This window comes from Lynx canadensis, chromosome B2 (assembly GCF_007474595.2).
Source record: "Lynx canadensis isolate LIC74 chromosome B2, mLynCan4.pri.v2, whole genome shotgun sequence".
NCBI classification, from domain to species: domain Eukaryota; kingdom Metazoa; phylum Chordata; class Mammalia; order Carnivora; family Felidae; genus Lynx; species Lynx canadensis.
In genome coordinates, this window is record NC_044307.1 from 43,872,268 (window position 1) to 43,885,503 (window position 13,236).

Consider the following 13,236-nt stretch of genomic DNA (forward strand, 5'->3'; position numbering starts at 1 on the left):
GCCATCTTCCAGGAAGGGTCACAGAGGTCAATGACTTGCTCAGATGCGGGCGCTGAGCCGGGAAGGAAGTCCTGGGTTCTTCCAACCATAGCGCTTCCTGGCTCCCCCTTGAGGGAATCCTTCCAGCGGTGAGATGGGGCAGCCTGAAATAGTCCACCTCTTCCAACGCCTTTGCCCCTGAGAGTGGACACACACTCAACACGTGAACACACACGTGGGACGGAGCCCACAGTGTGCATGAAAAAGAACATTGTGTTCGTTGTTCAGACCGAGGTCAGGCTAACTGTGGCCCGTAACCTGGTCTCATTCAGCCTGGGAGCTAGGAGTGATTTTTACATTTTTAAATCATGGAAACAAGCAGCAGCAGCAGATGTGACAGAGATCAAATATGCCCTGCAAAGCCAAAAACATTCACCATCTAACCCTTTGCAGAGAATGTTTGCTGATCCCTGGTCTGGACAACGCATTTGACTTTTCATCCAATGGTGGTAAACAATCCACCCGGGATACTGAAAACTCCCGTTTGTAAGCACGTCTATATGGTCATCTCTGTAGGGCTCCGACTGTGAAATTTAGAATTTGCAGCTTTCTCCCTTTCCCCGTCAGATGCCTGGGACTTTTCTGAGTGGTCTTCCTGCTGCTAGATGCTTCTCTTCTCAGGATGAACCGTGGGGGTGCACCTACTGCCGGGAGACCTCCAGGGGTGAATCAGGGGGTCAAGGCTGGCAGCGGACATTTACTGCTGGTACCCACCATGGGCCACCACTGCGGGGAGGTGCCTTGCAAATGCTTGGCCCCGGGGCGGACCGGAGCACAGGACTCCCAAGAATGACAAGGACAGTTTCTTTTGCCTCAAAGCAAAACAGAAAGATGCTTGTGATCTGAGTACCTCTATTTCCTCCCCACCAAGGCAGGCTTCTCAACTGGTTCCTGTCTATTCAGGCCGCTCATTTCTTTAGAGTTACTGAACCAGAATAACCACAAATGGAGCCGGAAGCACATGATAACCCGCTGAACTCTGCGCGGCCTTGGCGGGGCTTCTCCTAGCGCACGTCCGTCCGAAGCCTGCCCCGTTTCTGCAGCCGCAGCTGCATGCTTTCCAGCCAGCACCCAGCAGCGTCTGGGGCTCTGTCTCCGGCTAGTTCCTTCCACAGTCAAAAAAGAAAGAGGGGGAAAAAGTGACAGGAGACGGAACCGGGAACATTCAAACCCATCAGAGCTGTTCACGGTTGTGAGAGATTTACAGGCAGGCAGTTTGGGGTTTAAATACGAAATGACACCAGAAGCCTTTAATGTACAGGGGGGCTCTAAGCCTGATCTGGGAGCAGAAAATAGTCGGTGAACTCCCCTCTCGGAGATCTTAGGAGTTCTGTTCTATTGACTCCAGGCGGGGCTGCAGCCACAGTGCACTTCATGGGCTCATAAATATAACATTATTGGACCGAAAAACCAATCCTTCTCCAACTGATTAGGCCCAGATTGGTCAACCCATAAATCAACACTGAATGAGAGCTATAAAGTTGTGAATCAATGTGTCCCAGACCTCCAAACCGGAATGAAAACGTTGGAATAAAATAGCTGGAGTACTTCCAAGATCCTTCTCATCCCCTCCTCCCACCAGCCCCATATCCTACGACGCTAATTTTAAAAGCCCCTTCTCTTTTCTTCTCTTCTCTCTTTTCTTTTCTTTTTTCTTTCCTCTTCTTTTCCTTTCCTCTTTTACTTTTTCTTTCCATTTCTTTCTTTTTTTTCTTCCTTCCTTCCTTCCTTCTTCCTTCCTTCTTCCTTCCTTCCTTCTTCCTTCCTTCCTTCCTTCCATCCTTCCTTCCTTCCTTCCTTCCTTCCTTCCTCCTTCCTTCCCTCCTTCCTTCCTTCCTTCCTTCCTTCCTTCTTTCCTTTTCTTTCTTCTTTCTTTCTTTCTTTCTTTCTTCTTTCTTTCTTTCTTTCTTCTTTCTTTCTTTCCGCTCCTCAGTCTGGCCGTGGACAGCATTTCAGGGCAGGAAATTTGGTCTAGAAGCGAGGGTGAGGAGACAAGAGGCTGACCGGTTACATTTCCGGTCGGGACCGTGCTGCCTCTCTGTTGTGTCTCCCCGGCTGGGGTCTCCACCTGTGGCTGAGAGGCGATGGCATTTGTCACCCATGTATGTTATGGAGCCAGGAAGGGAACAAAATACCCCACTGGCACATGGTGGCTGAGACTGGTTCACGTTTGATCGATGAACGGATATTTAGATCCAATTAATTTCAGGGCTCTGGACCCCTATATTAAATAAATAAATATAATAACTCGTTCTCCTCTTGGAACTGCACAGCAGGTTCAAAAATGCCATGTGGCTGTCCCTACTGGACGTGGTCACCCTCTTTGGATCCGGGAGTTGAGGTTGTCTGCCGGGAACACTGCCCACACATTTCAGAGGGCGTTCTGTGTCCCAGTTCCTCTGGTGTTCTGAAGAAAAGTCTGTTTTCAGAATCCGCTTCTCCAAGGGCACTTGTGTGGCTCAGTCGCTTAAATGTCCGACTCTTGATTTCAGCTCAGGTCATGACCTCACGGTTTGTGGGTTCAAGCCCTGAGTTAGGCTCTGTGCTATTAGCCTCATGTCAGGCTCTATGTTTAGTGCGGAGCCTGCTTGGGATTCTCCCTCTCTGTCTGACCGTCCCCTGCTCGTGCTGTCTCTCTCTCTCTTCTCTCTCTCTCTCCTTCTCAAACAAATTTAAAAAACTTAAAAAAGAAAGGAATCCCGCTTCTGCAAAATATACTCCCCCAGTGTCCTCCCCACCTCTTTTTTACAGCATGCACACCCCCTTGCCCCTTCTGAGGGCTTATTGTTAAGTATCTGCTCTCCTGGGCTGGGAGCTCTTATTTCCCGATCGTTCTGATGCCAAGCTCACCTGTCATCTTCCCCCTCTCGGGGACGACACGTGCATGATCCTGTACAAATTCCTTGAGTTGGTGGCCTCCTGGTTTTTCCCAGACACAGACTCAAAGGACTGGGTGGGACTTCGGTTTCATCCAGTTCCAGTTGCTCGTGTGGGGAGACTGAGGCACAGAGACGGGTACGCGCTTATCTAAAGTAGAAATCGGGCCTCTTGTAACCCATTCCACTCTACCCCAGGGCAAGCCCTATGCTGACTGCATTCTTGTTCTCCTCTGTAGAGAAAGAAGGTCCTTGTCAGGTTCTCCTGAAGCTGGTCTGAAAACACCATTTCTGTACAGTTGGCTGTTTCCTTTGGACACTTTCATTTTCTCCCATGTTTTCCTCTCTCCTTGCTGTGACTTAGAGGACCATGAACAGACAAGCCCAAGACCCCAGAGGAGAAATTCTCCCTTCCAGCGTGTGCCGCAGGGAGGAATGAGGCTGAATGACAGCACTATTTGACGAATGAGCTCCATGGAGGTGTTTTGCCACCAGCAGTCAGAGAAACCTTGCAGGATGTGTCCGGGGAAATGGATTTTGTAGGGTTAGCTAAAATCTGTACCACCCACTGCACAATAGCAGCACTGTGCAGAAAAGGCGGCTTTGAAACAGGTTCAGTTTTATGTTAGTTCCAAGTTCAGGTGAATGCCATTTCTGCAGCTGAAAGAGTTGTATTCCTCCTCCTAATCCCGATGCGGTCCTTGTCGTCTCGGCTCTTCCGCCATTTTAAAACTCCTGACGTTATCTCTCTACTTCCTGGGAAGACGTGAACCTCCCACAGTGAGCTGTAGGAAATAAAGTGATCACGCTGCTTGGACGTGACTCTTTTGGCAGCAGACCCGTGAGGGAGTGTCAGTGTGATGAACCCTACCACCTAGAGAACACTTTTCAGACACGTAACCCCTCTTTTAGCCCCTCGGTCTGAGGTCCCCTGGAAAGAGGAAGGGGAAGATTATAAACATGACGCTAATTCTTCACCCCGGCTGTGTCCATGCCCTTTGCCATGTCACCTTGTACTGCCCTCCAAGGCTGTGTCTGCGGTTGGTCATGAACTTGTTTTGGCCAATAGGATGAAGTGGAGCTGGGGTGTGTCGATTCTGAGCCTAGACCTCGAGAGGCCTTGCGGGTTCCTTCTTGCCCTCTTTGTCATCTGTCATTACCATGACAGCACGTGTGACCTAGCCTGCTGGAGAGGGGGGACCCCGAGGAGCAGAGCAGTCACCCAGCTGTGCCAGCCAAATCCCAGACATATGAACAAGCCCAGTCGTGTTTGGTAAGGGTCACTGAGCTGACCGCCGGCTGTCCCTTGATGTTTATTGTTATGTGTCACTGAGATCTCACGACGGTGAGGCAGTATCATTGTGGAAGTAGCTGACTGATACGGCAGTTACCCCATAAACTTTTTAAAATTTTTATTTACTTGTTTATTTATTTATTTAGTTAGTTAGCTAGTTATATTTAGACGGAGAAAGAACATGAGCAGGGGAGAGGGGCAGGGGGGAGAGAATCCCAAGCAGGATTCACGCTTAACATGGAGCCTGACTTGGGGCTCGATTCCCATGACCCTGGGATCACGACCTGAGCCAAAATCAAGAATCAGACAACCAACTGGAGCCCCCCAGGCACCCCTATCCCCCGCCGCCTTTTTTTCTTAAACCACGTCTTTATTCCTTGTCTCAATCAACTGGTGCCTTAAACCCTCTGGTCTACACTATTAGAGGTTTACCTAATATTCATTTTTCCCTACTTCCTTGCTCGCAGAGCCATGTGCCCAGCTAAAAACCTACATTTCCCAGGTTCCTTTGCAGAAAGGAGTTGCCCTGTGATACTTCTTTGGCCAATGAGAAGCAGATGAGTATTGAGTAGAACTCCAGTGGAGACTCCCTTTTCCCTCCTCCTTTTTCTTGCCTCAAGTGAGACCATAATCCTGGAGGGTCCTATGACCCTGAGCTAACGGCATAGCTAAGAATGGCTGAGAGGAGAGACAGAAAGAGCGCGGGTCTTGGATAGTATGGTCACAATACTAACACTGTGCTGGTACTAGAAAGCCTTCTTTACGGACGTCTTGTTACATGAGGAAAAAAAGAAAAACTTCTAAATTATTTATGCTACTGTTTTTCAGGCTTCTCTTATTTGTAGCTTACTGTAATTCTTAATATCAGATTCTAGCACCCACTTTGTCCTCTTTCGGAGAAAATGCTTAGAACAAATAAATAAAGGTGCTTTCTAAAGATATCTCCTAAAAACTATGACTGCTAAGTACTATAGAGGTTAACCAATTATCCACAGAAAATAACAATAATCTCTATGCACTTATATTTATACATAATATTTGTTAATAATTTTCAAAGCTCATGATGTTATTTGTCCCCCTTAATAGACTTGTGATTAGTATCCCCTGTTCGTTCTGTGCTGGGGAAACTGAGGCATGGGCTGTTAAGTGAGCTCTCCAAAGTAAACAACCTGTTAGAGAGTCGGGGAGGGACTTATACCAAAGTAGAGTATGTCTTGGGCTGTGATTGGCATCTATTCAGAGAGACCAAAGGCAATTGAATCCTTTTAACTCTGCAGGACCATCCAAGACTTAAAACACACTTTAGGACAGACTAGTTTATGGGAAGGGGGAGAAGGAAGAAGGGGCAACTTTTTGCCTTTTGTATCCACAAAAGTATTTGCTTCCTCTTCTCTGCTCTCCTGGGAAGTAGAGTTGATTAACTGTGGCTCTGTCTTCCCAGAATTTCCTGGTGAATTCCTCAATAGTAGGACTGTATGTTCTCTATTTTTATATTGCTGGCAGGACTTCTGGGTACACTTGTGCATGTTGGTCACTGCACAAGAGTGTTTGGCAGAGGAGTGAGCGAAATCCACAATCATCAGTCAGTGGGCCCCATTGTATTGTGATACACCAAGCAGTGCTTTTTTTTCCTAATTTACCCATAGATATTCTATAAAATAGTGGGACCCTTGGTCACTGGCACCTGGACCAGAATACAAGCTGCTTATTTGGAAAATGAATAACCCCCCAATGATTCCTTCTTTCTGCAGGTCATTTTGATCACGTTTTACTAGCAATAAAGTGTTGCTGGGATGGGAGTTGGTGAGTGTTAAGATCTTGTTTTCTCAGGCTGTCATACCTACAGAGGTGGGGCAGTCGTGGCAAGATTCAGAGACTGGAATACAAATAAAACAAACACCCACGATTTATTAAACATTTATTATGTGTCAGATAAAAAGCATTTTACACTCATTACCTCATATAGTCCTTACAGTAAAACGGTGAGGTAGGTTCTATTAACACTCCCATTTTAAAGATGAGGAAACTGAGGATGTGAAAAGTCAAGCATGGTGCTCGATGTCATATAGCTAGTAAGCGACAAAGCTTGGGTTTGAATCTAGGCTTATCTGATTCTAAGGTCTTTGTCCTTTGCCTTGCGTTTTCCTAAACCTGTGAATTTTTGTCATTAGTGCAGGTGTAGCAGAGACAGTGGTATTCACCAGTTGGTCCCTGGACTCCCCTAAATTTCTTACTCTCACTTGGAATTAGGTTGGGGCCGTATGTTTGGGCTCTGCCAGTGGGATGTAGGTAGAAGTGATATACAACCATCCCCAGGTATGACCTTTAATAACATCCTGGATGAATCACTGTCCCTCTCTTCTTCTTTCCCAACCCAGGGCGTCAGATGTTGAGATGTCAGCATCTCAAAATGGAGGGAGCCTGGATCCACGAATCACTGAATAGACGAGAGTTGCCCTCGAGAACCGCCCGATCCACATCTGACTTTATGTAAGTAAGAAACGATTCTTTGTTATGTTCTTGGAGCACAGTGTAGCCTCACGCAACGAATGTAGCAGAAATGATAAGACTAATTTTATGCATCTATTTTATATCACGGCTTATAGTGCACAAAGAGTTTCTTGATTGTCATAACCTTGAGAGAGAAGCAGGGATTATAAGTCCCATTTGAAAGGCTAGGAAACTGAGGCTTAAAGAAGTGAAATGATTTGCTCAAGACCACATAGTTGGTAGGTGGTCAAATCGAGGTTAGGTTCTTGGTATTTTTCCCACACTGTGTAATTTTACAACTTCCTAGCTTGATGTTATAAAAAGCAAGCAATAACCTCAGAGGGAATGAGGGTCCCACTGTATAGAGTTCTGCAGATTAAATTAAACACCTTGAAGGACTACAAGGCTAGGTAGCCAGTACAGACAGGTGTAGTACATTCCAGTGGCTCATATTCTTAAGTCAACAAGCTGCAGGCGTCCTGTGGCTGCTCAGACTCCTGGGTGGTCCTGAGGGGCGTCCCAAGCCTAGTCCTCGAGCAATCTGGTGCACAGATCTCCAATCCGAACCACGGGCCTCGAATTAAAGACAAAATGTCACAGCTCTGGGTGAAAATCCTCAGGACCTCCAGAGAATAAGGGGCCTAATTTTCCTTCCTCACCCCCACACAGCAATCATCATTTTCTTCTTTAGAAAATTCTTCACAGTGGACAAAACACTTCCCTCTCCTTTGTCTCATTTAATTCTTACAGAAAGTGAGCATACTTTTTTTTTCTCTTTGGTGGGAAACTCAAAAAGGTTGATTTCTTCTAAGATTGTGACAGGGTTCTGCTCCTGAGAATGAAATCAGACCTTTATTGAGCTCATACTCTGTGTCCGATCTCATTCAGTTCTCCAAGGTCAGTGTCACTGCCTGTTCTATAGTGATGAATCTGAAGCAGAGTCCAAAAACTTGTTCAAGGACACTGAACAAAGAAGGCTGCCCGTGGGGATCTATAAAGCCCACAGGAGAGTTCTCAACAAAGACAAGAAAGGGAAGGGTTGGAGGAGAAAAGGAGTCAACTCTCCCATCCTATACAAGGTATGTACCACAAACACCCAGGTTGACTTCTCGCAACTTTATCAGCCATCATCAGTTTAACACTTTAGAAATCTGTTGTAGTCTTGGATCTCACCTCCCTTCAACCGATGGATCTCCAAATTCAGTGTGGTCCCTTTTCCAGGAGTTTCTATTTAGTTGACTTCTGATAACATTTTATACTAAGAAACGGGCTAGAATCTCTTTGCTTCGGGATTCTCTTCGTGACTTTGTAAACATTGGCCTTGGTCACGTTCAGTCTTTTTTTTTGCTAACGAAAGTCTCTGAGTCTGTTTTTCTTTTTCTAGGTCAGGCTCCTGGGATTCTTCTCTTACGAGACCTGACGAGCTATCAATAGCCTGAATGTGACAAGGATCCAAGTCACCTCTGCTTGTGGTTATTTGTCATCCTCCGTTCCTTGCTGTGGTTGAGGGTTCATGTAGCACTCCCCCCCCCCTGTGAAACTCAGGCTGCTGAGACAGGGGACCAGCCTCAAAGCAAGATTTCTCTGCAGGGCCTCTAGCTGCCTGACTTCAGGGCACCCCTCACCTTGTACTCTGTATAGATGTCCCTTGGAGTTGGGCATTGAGGCAAGACTGTGGCCCTATTCTTTACTGACTCACGCACTCATTCATTCAGAAATATTAAACACTGGCTATCGCTTAGGAACTCTATTGATCTCTGAGGATGGAGAAGGGGATAAACCAGGTGAGTCCTAGTTAATGGTGACATACTGTCCACACCGGACCTCTTCGGAAACCTGGGAGTCGCTGTTGACTCTTCCTCCCCCTTAGCTACCACATCGTGTTCAAACACCAAGCCTTATCAACTTTGCCTTTGAAATACTCATCATGCTCATCTCTACTTCTGCATCCCAGCTAACACAGCCCTACTTTAGGTTTTCCATACCCCCCCCCTTTTTTTTTATTATTATTGCTGTTCCCTCATAACTAGTCTGTCTGATTTGGTCTCATCCTCATTATTTGCTCCTCCCTACCTGAGCAAGAAAGACTCACCTAAAATATATGTTTAAGTCACTCACTCAAACTTCAAAGGTTCCCTGTGACCCAGCTAACATGGCGTACAAAGTCCATGTTCATGCTTTGGCTTTTACCCCTCTCTCCAGCTCTGCCGCTTAGTAGGCTCTTGACCACCAGAGTAAGATTATTCAGCCATATTGCCTTGGCTGATTCCATGTCCTCTGGGGGGGCGGGGGTGAGTGTGCCATCTCCTCTGTCTGCACATCTCTTCTCCCACCTGTCACTTCTCTGACTTTGCTCCCTCCTCCCCACGTCCTTTGTAATTCCTGCATCAGGCTGAGTCCTCTCCACTCTTCAAGGCTTACTTTAGGGCCCAACCACTCCAGAAAACCTTTGTTACTTTCCCGACCACTCCACGACAGGTGCCTTTCCTCAGCGGGCCCACAGTATCCTTCCCTCATTGTTCTTAACATATGGACTGACAATTGTCATCAGGGCCTTTTGCTCTACTGTATTCTGGAAGGACTACTGAGAAGGACCAGAGTACTTAGCACATGATAGCTCCTGATTCACTTGTTGAATGAATAAGCAAGTAATTTCAACACAATAGAGAATAAGGGGGGGGGGGGGTGCTGGAGGGAGTGACTGACCCCAGCTGGGGAGATCAGAGTGTCTCAAAAGAGGGGATGACACAGGACTGCATGTTAACGAAAGCAGAGGAGCTTGTGGGTGGGGAGCGGCGAGAAAGCTACACTCCTAGTGCCCCACTAGCAAAATGTTTGCGGCTTGTTGGTGTGACTTCGTGCTCTGCTGGCCTGGAGGTCTTAGGATAATGATAATGGAACCGGAAGTCCCATAATGATAATGGAACAGGATAATGATTCCACATAACCGGAAGTTGAGACTGCCATTCAGCCACTCTGGGATCGTTGTTATTTTATTTATTTTTTTAAGTTTTAAAACTACACGTATATATTTACTTTGTGATACAAACAGAGGAGGGGAAAGAGAGAGAGAGAGAGAGAGCAGGGGAGGGGCAGAGAGAGGGAGAGAGAGATCCCAAGTAGGCTCTATCTCACGAACCCGTGAGATGGTGACCTGAGCCGACACCAAGAGTTGGACGCTTAGCCGACTGAGCCACCCGGGCGCCCCTCTTTGTTCCTTTAAATCAGCAGGCACAGGGGCGCCTGGGTGGCGCAGTCGGTTAAGCGTCCGACTTCAGCCAGGTCACGATCTCACGGTCCGTGAGTTCGAGCCCCGCGTCGGGCTCTGGGCTGATGGCTCAGAGCCTGGAGCCTGTTTCCGATTCTGTGTCTCCCTCTCTCTCTGCCCCTCCCCCGTTCATGCTCTGTCTCTCTCTGTCCCAAAAATAAATAAACGTGGAAAAAAAAATTAAAAAAAAATAAATCAGCAGGCACAGAAGTAGTGGCAATGATGGCTGGGGTGGTGGATCCTGATGACAAAGGGCACTGCTACTCGGCAGTGGAGGTAAGGAAGACTGTGCCTGGCATATAGGACATCTCCTAGTGTGTCACCTAGTATTACCGTGCCCTGGACTTAAGGTCACTGGAAAACTACAACAACCATTAGAATCCAGGCAGGACTTCTAATGGCCCAGACAGATCCTTCAGGAATGAAGGTCTGGGTTATCCCACTGGGGGAAGAATGAAGACCAGGTGAGCTGTTCAGCGAAGGCAAAGGAAATACAGAATGACTAGCGGGGGAGGGTAATTATAAATACCAGCTACAACCACATGACCCGTTACAGAAACCAGGACTGTAATTGTCATAGGAACTCTTCCTTCCTTGGTCGTGAACATGTTTTCGTGTGACCTGTGAAATTAACTCTCCAGCTACTTTCACCTTCGTCTTCCTCGGAAGGACACGTCCTTCCCCGAACGTGGCAGGCCCAGCCCCCAGCCCCCAGCCCATCTTCCCTGAGGTCACCTGATTTCTGTCTCCGTGGTGCTGGGCAGGAGATGAGCTATTTCAAAGAAAATGTAGTCCACAGCATTCAAGAAAAATGCATTGAGGATTTACCAGAGTGAGAGGCTGCGTAGAAAGATGAGTCAGCCACAGATTCTACCCTCGAGTGGTTTTACAGTCTAGTAGCAAAGCAAATAGGGTGTTTTTTTGTTTTGTTTTGCTCTGTTTTCCCTATTTTACAGTTACATTTGTCTGTGTCGGTGCCAAGTTCATGCATGGCTACAGGGGAGCAGAAGTGCCTCACACACACTTATTTGTGCGACCTGAGAACCTGTATTGTCCCAACGCCCTGCTTATCCACACCTGTCACTACCAGTGAGTGAAAACCGGTTTGGTGCGGTCTCCTTTGACAGCCTGCAGGAAACAGTCCCTTCTGGGCTGGGAGGGCTGAGGCAGGAAGCCCCTGGCTCCATTAATGCCGCTGCTGCCCTCACTGGTCTCCCTTCTCCTGCATATCTTCTTGGCAATCTTCATTTTCTCCTGGTGATCCATGTTGGAGGCTATGCAATTCAGAATGCAGAATGAGGCAGCGGGAACATGTGGAATTTCAATCCTCACTTCTCAGGGGTGGTCAGCTCCGAATCCCCACACGTTTACGAGCAAGAGTCTCAAGAAGCACAGACGACTTGGTCACCAAGTGCGTTAGAAACGTGTTCTCCTTCCTAGCTACGCCGTGGAATACTGCTCCGTAATAAGAAGCGATGAGCTAGTGAAAAAATGCCGTAATGTGAATGAATCTCAAAACAAGCATGCTAGCTAAAGAAGCCGGAGGAAGGAGCCTGCATACTGTATGATTTCGTTTGTAGAAAACCCTAGAAAATGCTAGCTAATCCATACTGACAGAAAGCAGGGCAGTGGTCGCGAGGATGGGGAGAGTGGAGAGAGGGTGAGATTACCAGGGGTACAGAGAAAGTCACAAGGGTGACAGATACGTTCATTATCTTAATTGGGGCAGTGGTTTCACGTGTGTGTACATATGTCAAAAATTATGAAACGGAGCACTTTAAATATGTGCAATTGACTGTATGTCAACTATACCTTCATAAGGCTGTTGCAACAGCTTTTAAATATGTGTACATTTTGACCCAATAATTCCATTTCTAGTCACCCTCCTAAGGAAATAATCGAAGTGCCCAATTTATATTCAAGATCTTCTGCACTCTGTTTAGGAGAGTGAAAAAGTTCAATGAGAGGCCATAGTTAAAAAAACGAACGCTTAAATAAATTCCAGATGATGACGGAACACCGTGTATGCTTTTAGAACAATACAGTCTTATTTACTGTGACGAAGAAAATGTTTACCGTGTAGCATTTGGCGGAAAACCCATTTATGAAATAGTATGAACACGGCGAGATCAACATCAATGTGCTGAAGCCTGAAGATGTGTGCCAGAAAGACTGGAGGTTTTGTACAAAATATCCACAACTGTCATTTCTGGAGAATGGGTGGGGTCACAGGTCATTTTAATTTTCTTTTTTTGAATTCTTCTTTTTATGCATCAAATTTTCTACTTAAAAAAATTTTTTTTTAATGTCTGTATTTATTTTTGAGACAGAGAGAGACAGAGCATGAGCAGGGGAGGGGCAGAAAGAGAAGGAGACACAGAATCCGAAGCAGCCTCCAGGCTCTGAGCTGTCAGCACAGAGCCCGACGCGGGGCTCGAACTCACGGAGTGTGAGATCATGACCTGAGCTGAAGTCGGATGCCACCCAGGCGCCCCCGTTTAAAAAAAAAAATTTTTTTTTCATGTAAATTTTCTACTTTTGAAATGTGTTCCTTTTAAAAGTGGAAAGCAACCTGGAGTAATAAAAGAACTTTTGGGGGGAAGGTGCCACAGCCACTCTGTTCTGTGCAGAGTCTGCAGGGGAAGGGCCTGTCCCTCTGGTCTCCCCTCCCATTGCCAAGGAGGTGCCGTGCCTTGATGCCTGTGGGGTCCAGAGAGCTTGAGAAGGCCTGAGCCCGGGGCCTTCCCATCCTGGGGCCTTCCTGCCTGGGGCCCTGGTGATTCTTTTCGGCTGCTTTGTTAGCCCACACAAGAGGCTGCTTGCTCCTTGTGCTGTGAGTTGCCACTCACTGAGCAAAGGATGGTTGTAACCAGGCCGTGAGGGCCCCGGGCGTTGAAGAAGAAAGCAAACTCTGGCCTTCCTAGCCCTTTCCTACATCTGTTTCTCCAGTTCTAAGTGCAGCTCTTAGAAGCACGCAGGAAGCAAAGCATTAGCCCCCATAGACTTGCCCAGGCCACGTGTTTGTTACCTTCCAGCAAAAACTATAGTCACAGCATGGGGAGGTTGGGTGCAGCTTGAGCCTATAGTTTGGCCTGCATTTCCCCGACTTCCTTCTTGGCTTTTCTGCCCCCAGAAACAGACACCGAGGAGAACTGGAAGAAGTGCTCCTGGCTTCACGCTTCTTGAAAGCAGGATGGCTTCCTTTGGCCTGTGTTGCCCTCTGGGTGGCTCGCTGGCCCTGGTGGTGTTGGTCTTGGGTCTGGACAAAC

At 47.2% G+C, this 13,236-nt stretch overlaps 1 long non-coding RNA gene across 1 annotated transcript in view; it reads left to right on the forward strand.

The window, feature by feature from the left end:
- The first annotated feature begins 704 nt into the window (after window positions 1–704).
- LOC115514007 overlaps window positions 705–13,236 on the forward strand; it is a 45,918-nt gene continuing 33,386 nt past the window's right edge. Inside the window, exons 1-2 of the long non-coding RNA XR_003968856.1 lie at window positions 705–715; window positions 11,623–11,627. This is a non-coding gene — a long non-coding RNA (uncharacterized LOC115514007). The remainder of the gene's footprint in view (window positions 716–11,622; window positions 11,628–13,236) is intronic.